This window comes from Rhinolophus sinicus, unplaced genomic scaffold, assembly GCF_036562045.2.
Source record: "Rhinolophus sinicus isolate RSC01 unplaced genomic scaffold, ASM3656204v1 Contig165, whole genome shotgun sequence".
Classification (NCBI taxonomy): domain Eukaryota; kingdom Metazoa; phylum Chordata; class Mammalia; order Chiroptera; family Rhinolophidae; genus Rhinolophus; species Rhinolophus sinicus.
Genome location: NW_027423964.1, coordinates 1 through 7,524, shown reverse-complemented (window position 1 = coordinate 7,524; position 7,524 = coordinate 1). Strand labels below are relative to the sequence as shown.

The following is a 7,524-nucleotide window of genomic DNA, read 5'->3' as shown; positions in this document are numbered from 1 at the left end:
TTTGTGTTTGCCGAGTTCCTTTTACTTCTTTTAATCTTTCCTTATTGCACTCCTGTGTTGGGCTAACAACTTGCTTTGGGGTCCGGCCTTGGCTTTGGGCTATGCGTGTGTTTGTTGTTAACTATCAGTGGGGTATCCGTTCTGATATAAACTTGTGCTAGGAGAATTAGTTCTCGTTACTCATATTAACAGTATTACTTCTATTTAGTAATAGAATAGTCCAGTTGTGTACATTAGGAGTTGGCTTGTTATTTTAGGAATTAAGGTTGTTGGTTTGTTGAGCTTTAACGCTTTCTTAATTGATGGCTGCTTTTAGGCCAACTATGGTGTTGATTGTAGCTTACTCTCTAATAAAGGTTGTACCCTTTGTCTAGTGGGCTGTACCCCTCTAGACTAGTTCTTAAACTTACATAGGAATTATTGGGTTTATTCAGGTAGAGTTTAAGTTTGAACTAATATTCTGCTCTGGACAACCAGCTATCACCAGGCTCAGTAGGCTTTTCACCTCTAACTACAAATCTTCCCACTATTTTGCCACATAGACGGGTTTGCTCTGTGAAGCTGTTTGTAGGTAGCTCGTCTGGTTTCAGGGTAATTAACTTAAGGTCTCTTTGCTAATTTGTTCTAGTTAAATCATTATGCAAAAGGTAAAAGGGGTAATCTTTGCTATTTTATACTTTTAGTTATCTTTCATCATTCCCTTACGGTACTTTCTCTATAGCGCCAAGTGAGTTTTCTATCTCCTATACTTTCACGAAGGTAAATGTTTTGATTTAATTGGTTGTATTAATTAAGCTGAGTTATGGTTGGGCTAGTACTTGTTCAAAGTGTTCATTGTATGTGAAGTCTCCTGGGTGTAAGCCAGGTGCTTTGGCTTAAGCTACACTTTGATGTATCCAAGCGCACTTTCCAGTACGCTTACCTTGTTACGACTTATCTCCTCTCATATTACGGGTACGTGTTAATAGGTTTGGGTGTTACCTCTATATTTGAGGAGGGTGACGGGCGGTGTGTGCGTGCTTCATGGCCTAATTCAATCAAGCTCTTTGTTCTTGATTTACTACTAAATCCACCTTCCGCTCTTTATTTCATTGGAGCTTCCGTATGAAGTTTTAAGTGTTCTTTAAGAAGAAAATGTAGCCCATCTCTTCCCAGCTCATAGGCTACACCTTGACCTAACGTTTTTATGTCTTATGTTTGTGCTTACTGTAGTTCCTTTTTAGGGTTTGCTGAGGATGGCGGTATATAAGCTGAATTGGCAAGAGCTGGTGAGGTCTATCGGGGTTTATCGATTATAGGACAGGCTCCTCTAGGGGGTATAAAGCACCGCCAAGTCCTTTGAGTTTTAAGCTGTTGCTAGTAGTACTCTGGCGAATAATGTTGTTGTGTTGATTGTTTAGGTTTAGGGCTAAGCATAGTGGGGTATCTAATCCCAGTTTGGGTCTTAGCTATCGTGTGTTCAGAATTCGTAAAGTCACTTTCGTAGTTTACTTTTATTTTAGCTAGGGCTTTTTACGGCTTAGCTAGAATTTAACTTTATTTTTTTGCACTCTTAAACACGCTTTACGCCGTATTTCTGTTGATTTGGGTTAATCGTGTGACCGCGGTGGCTGGCACGAAATTTACCAACCCTGAGGAGTAGGTATAACTTAGTCGAACTTTCGTTCATGGCTTAATTTTATCACTGCTGTTTCCCGTGGGGGTGTGGTTAAGCAAGGCGTCATGAGCTACTTTGTAGTGTGCTTGATGCCCGCTCCTTTTAATCAGGTATGATTTAGAGGGCATTCTCACTGGGGCGCGGATACTTGCATGTGTAGTTTTACCTAGAACCAACAGAAAGGCCAGGACCAAGCCTATGTGTTTATGGAGTACTAATACTCATCTAGGCATTTTCAGTGCCTTGCTTTGATTGGTTAAGCTACATTAACAGGGTGGGTTCGGTTTGTAGTGGGCATGAAATTTTATAATTATATTTTGGGCCAATGGGGTGGGTTTGGTTTGAGGTGGGCATAAGATTTTGTAATTATATTTGGAATTGATAGGGGTGGGTTTCAGATCTAGAGGGATGGATGTCTAAGGAAAATTGAATCATTAAAGTAGTAGGTTTGTATCAAATGGCGGGGAGGCATCAGGTTAAATCACTGGGGTCTGGGAGTTTGTTGGGGTTTTGAACCATCGACAGGGGCTCTATCTCAGTTGTGCCAGTCGTGTACTTGTTCTTGTTTTTGGGGTTTGGCAAGATTTTAATAGTTGCATGTGGTGCTAGGATTTAACGGGGGGAGGGGGGGGTTTGGTGAGCCTGCCAACTTAGTGGGGATGGGTGCGCGTTGCGTATACGTTGCGTATACGTTGCGTATACGTTGCGTATACGTTGCGTATACGTTGCGTATACGTTGCGTATACGTTGCGTATACGTTGCGTATACGTTGCGTATACGTTGCGTATACGTTGCGTATACGTTGCGTATACGTTGCGTATACGTTGCGTATACGTTGCGTATACGTTGCGTATACGTTGCGTATACGTTCCCATGTCCTGTAACCATTGACTGAACAGCATCCCACCTGTGGGGTAGGTCCTTTGGGGAACTTGAGGTTTACTTCCCGTTGTCAGCTGATTGATTGTTGCTCCTAGAGTTTTATGTCATTGTACCATTCATCTTATTTACCCTTTGATTTTGATGTGCTCCCACGCATGGTTCAATTTAAGCTCAGCTACAAGTTGCTTGACTGTGTTAAGGCCTCTGACGGCCATAGCTGAGTCCAAGCATACCCCAAAAAATAAAAGATACCAAAGGCATGACACCACAGTTATGTGTCGGCATGGGCTGATTAGTCACTAACCCATCGAGATGTCTTATTTAAGGGGAAAGAGTGGGCGATTTTAGGTGAGATGGTCCTGAAGAAAGAACCAGATGTCGTTTACTCCCCAGTTCTAGAAACCCCCACGGTTTATGGGCCCGGGGCGAGAAGAGGGGTCCTTCTCGCAAGGGTTGCTGGTTTCACGTGAGTTGGTAGTCGAGAAATAACCCATTGGAGGTGATACGCATGCTGTCTGGAAATGATTTGACTTAATGGGGTATGTACGATGAACCATTATATGTACTATGTAAGATCAAGCATTCACTTTGGTCGAGGATATTCCTGTTATTAATAATAGTCGTGTGGGAGTTCCAGTTAATGTATTATGTAATATCATGATCTTACTGTACTTCTTCATATTCATGGGGTAAATAATTAATGTACGATTATACATAGTATGTACTGTATGATTTATGTACTAATTAATTGTATGCACGAATAACATAGGGGGTAGATGTGTATGTGTCGATACTGGGGAGGCACAGGGGGTTGGTTTAACTCCATTCATAAATGGTTCAAGGAATAGTTTAAGTAGAATTTCAGCTTTGGGTGCTGATGGTGGAACTTGGAGTTTCTTCCTTGAGTCTGTGGGGGAGTGTTGTTCCCTTTTCTGGTTTACAAGACCAGGGTAATGTGATATACTACATAGACTCTTCATTTTAATAGACGATTTTCTGCGATGCTTGCGAGTGGTATTAGGACTAGGATGATTAGGAAGTATAGGATGGAGGCTAGTTGTCCGATGATGATGAATGGGTGTTCAACAGGTTGGCCTCCGATTCAGGTTAGTGTTAGGAGGTCTGCTACCAGGAGTCAGAATAGGCATTGGCTTAGGGGTCGGAATGTCATGCTACGTTGTTTTGATGTGTGGAGTAGGGGGATGACGGCTAGGATGAGGATGGATAGTACTAGGGCTACTACCCCGCCGAGTTTGTTTGGGATTGAGCGTAGGATTGCGTAGGCAAATAGGAAGTATCACTCTGGTTTAATGTGGGGTGGGGTGTTTAGTGGGTTGGCTGGGGTGTAGTTGTCCGGGTCGCCTAGTAGGTCGGGGGCGAATAGTACTAGGGATAGCAGTGCTATTAGTATTAGTACAAGGCCTAGGATGTCTTTAATGGTGTAGTAGGGGTGGAATGGGATTATATCTGCGTCTGATGGGATTCCGGTTGGGTTGTTTGAGCCTGTTTCGTGGAGGAAGAGTAGGTGGACTGCGACTATGGCTGAGATAATGAAGGGTAATAGGAAATGTAGGGCGAAGAATCCCGTGAGTGTGGCTTTGTCTACTGAGAATCCTCCTCAGACCCATTCTACTAGGGTTGTTCCTACATAGGGGATGGCTGAGAGGAGGTTTGTGATGACTGTTGCCCCTCAGAAGGATATTTGGCCTCATGGAAGTACATAGCCCATAAATGCTGTGGCTATGACGGCGAAGAGGAGGATAATTCCGATGTTTCATGTTTCTGAAAATGTATAGGAGCCATAGTAGATCCCTCGTCCTACGTGTAGGAACAGGCAGATAAAGAATATGGAGGCTCCGTTGGCATGGAGGTAGCGTAGGACTCAGCCGTAGTTGACGTCTCGGCAGATATGGGTTACAGAGTAGAAGGCTGTGGCGGTGTCTGATGTGTAGTGTATGGCTAGGAAAAGGCCTGTAATGATTTGTACAGCAAGACAGACCCCTAGGAGGGATCCGAAGTTTCATCAGGAGGAAATACTTGAGGGGCTGGTAGATCGACGAATGCGTCGTTGATAATTTTGAATAGTGGGTGGGATTTGCGAATGTTGGTCATTAGTGTTTTCATAGTTGAAATACAACGGTGATTTTTCATGTCATTGGTCGTGGTTAGATTCCGCGTGAGAATAATGATGACATATATTGTATTCATTTTAAGTACTATTTTTGTTATTAGTTTTGTTGGGTTTTCTTCTAAGCCGTCGCCTATTTATGGAGGGGTGGGTTTAATTGTTAGTGGTGGGGTTGGATGTGGTATTGTGATGAGTTTTGGGGGTCTTTTTAGGATTAATAGTGTTTTGGTTGGTTTAGGGGATGCTAGTGGTGTTTGGTTATACCACGGCCATAGCTACGGAGCAGTATCCCGAGGTGTGGGTCTCTAATAAGGTTGTAATGAGGGTTTTTATTTCTGGTTTGGTTGTTGAGGTCATGTTTGTCTTGTGTGTATTAAATAGCGAGGAGTTAAAAGGCTTGCTTGAGTTAAATGGGATGGGGATTGGGTTATTTATAGTGTCGAGGATTCTGGGGTGTTTAGTAAGGAGGTAATGGGTGTGGCCGCTTTATATAGTTATGGGATGTGGTTGGTGGTTGTTACCGGGTGGTCTTTACTTGTTGGGGTAATTGTTGTTTTAGAGGTTACCCGTGGAGGGTAAGTATGATTAGGCTTAGGGCTAATGTTAGGAGGAAGGAGAGGAAGTACAGTTTGATTTGACCTTTTGGCTTGATACTAGAGTGGAGGTTTTTATTTGGAGTAGGGAGATTGACTTGGGCAGGGCATTTTCTATTCAGGTCAGGTCTAGAAGTAGGGAAGCTGTTTTTGGCTGAGGGTTAAGTTTACCAGGGGCATGAAGCGGTGTATTACAGTTGGGAAGTAGCCCAGTAGGTTGGAGAATTTGAAAGGGGCTGAGGGCTGTTTGAATTTTAGGTTTTGTGTTGCTAGGCTTAGGTCTATGGCGATGGTGAAGCCTAGCACTGTTACAGCTAGGGCGGTTATTTTTAGGTATCAGGGTATAGTTATTTGAGGTACAGTTATAGGGGAATAGTGTTGGTGATGAAAAAGCCGGCAAAGATGCTTCCTACTAGGAGTCGTTTGATGGAGTTCATTAGATAGGGGTTGTTTTCGTTGATTAGAATGAGTGTGGGGAATCGGGGTTGGCCCAGGAGTGCGAAGAAAATGATTCGGGTGCTGTACACGGCTGTTAGGGAAGTGGCGATTAGGGTAATTAGAAGGGCTCAGGCGTTGGTATATGATGTGTTAGCTGATTCAATGATTAGGTCTTTGGAGTAAAATCCTGTTAGGAAAGGCATTCCTGTAAGTGCTAGGCTACCTACGGTTAGGGCTGTGGTCGTGAAGGGAGGGTATTATATAGGCCTCCCATTTTTCGAATGTCCTGTTCGTCTCCTAGGCTGTGGATGATAGATCCGGAGCACAGGAATAGTATGGCCTTGAAGAATGCATGGGTGCAAATGTGGAGAAATGCTAGATGGGGTTGGTTGATGCCGATTGTTACTATTATGAGGCCTAGCTGGCTGGAGGTGGAGAAGGCTACAATTTTTTGATATCATTTTGGGTTAGGGCGCAGATTGCTGTGAATAGGGTTGTGATAGCTCCTAAGCATAGTACTATAGATTGGATGGTCTTGTTGTTTTCGATTAGGGGTAGAATCGGATGAGTAGGAATACCCCTGCTACGACTATTGTGCTGGAGTGGAGTAGGGCTGAGACGGGGTTGGGCCTTCTATAGCTGATGGTAGTCATGGATGGAGGCCGAATTGGGCTGATTTTCCTGTTGCGGCAAGGACGAGTCCGGCTAGGGGAGGTTAGTGTTGTTTAGGTTGAGTGAGAAGATTTGTTGTAGGTCCCATGTGTTAGTGTTGAAGAGGAATCAGGCCATGGCTATTAGGAAGCCGACGTCTCCGATTCGGTTGTACAGGATGGCTTGCAGGGCTGCGGTATTGGCGTCTGCCCGTCCATATCATCATCCAATAAGGAGGAATGATATAATGCCCACGCCTTCTCATCCAATGAAGAGTTGGAAAAGGTTATTAGCGGTTACTAGAATGAGTATTGTGATGAGGAATATGAGGAGATATTTAAAGAATCGGTCGATGTAGGGGTCTAGGTGTATATATCACAGGGAGAATTCTATAATGGATCATGTGACGAATAGCGCTACAGGTATAAAGATTATGGAAAAGTAGTCTAGTTTGAAGCTTATTGAGATTTTCAGGGTTTGAATAGACACTCAGTGTCAGTTTATTAGGATTACTTCTTGCCCTGAGTGGATGAATATTATTGTTGGGACGAGGCTAATTATGAATGCTCAGACAATGGTTGTTTTCACGTAGTGTGGGTAGGTGTTGGTTTTGTGGAGGTTGAGGGTGGCGGTGATAATTGGGGTTGTTAAGATTAATAGAGAGGTCAAGATTAGGGGGTGAATAGGTTTATTACTTTTATTTGGAGTTGCACCAATTTTTGGTTCCTAAGACCAACGGATAACTACTATCCTTTAAAAGTGTAAGAAAGCCGTACTGTCAGGCACGGAGGCATGAGTTAGCAGTTCTTGCATTCTTTCTTGGTAAATAAGAATTTTCACATTCTGTTATTAGATTCACAATCTAATGTTTTAGTTTAAACTATATTTACAGTACAGGGTTCCTAGGATGATTTTGGGGTTGATGGATAGGAGGAGTAGGGGTGTGAGGTGTATGGCTATGAGGGTGTTTTCTCGTGTAAAGGAGGGAATGAGGTTGTTGATGTGATATGTGTGTTTACCTCGTTGGGTTGTAATAAGTATGTATAGGGAGTATAGGGCTGTGATGACAATGTTGGCTCCCATGAGGATAATTGATATATAAGATCATGAGAATGTGGACATCACTACGAATAGTTCTCCAATTAGGTTGATTGTTGGCGGGAGGGCTAGGTTGG

At 43.2% G+C, this 7,524-nt stretch overlaps 1 non-coding gene across 1 annotated transcript; it reads right to left on the bottom strand.

The window, feature by feature from the left end:
* Window positions 1-889: 889 nt before the first annotated feature.
* Window positions 890-1,858, bottom strand: LOC141569928 (18S ribosomal RNA). Its single transcript, XR_012493661.1, has one exon. It is a non-coding gene; the product is annotated as an 18S ribosomal RNA (ribosomal RNA).
* Between the last annotated feature and the right edge of the window lie 5,666 nt (window positions 1,859-7,524).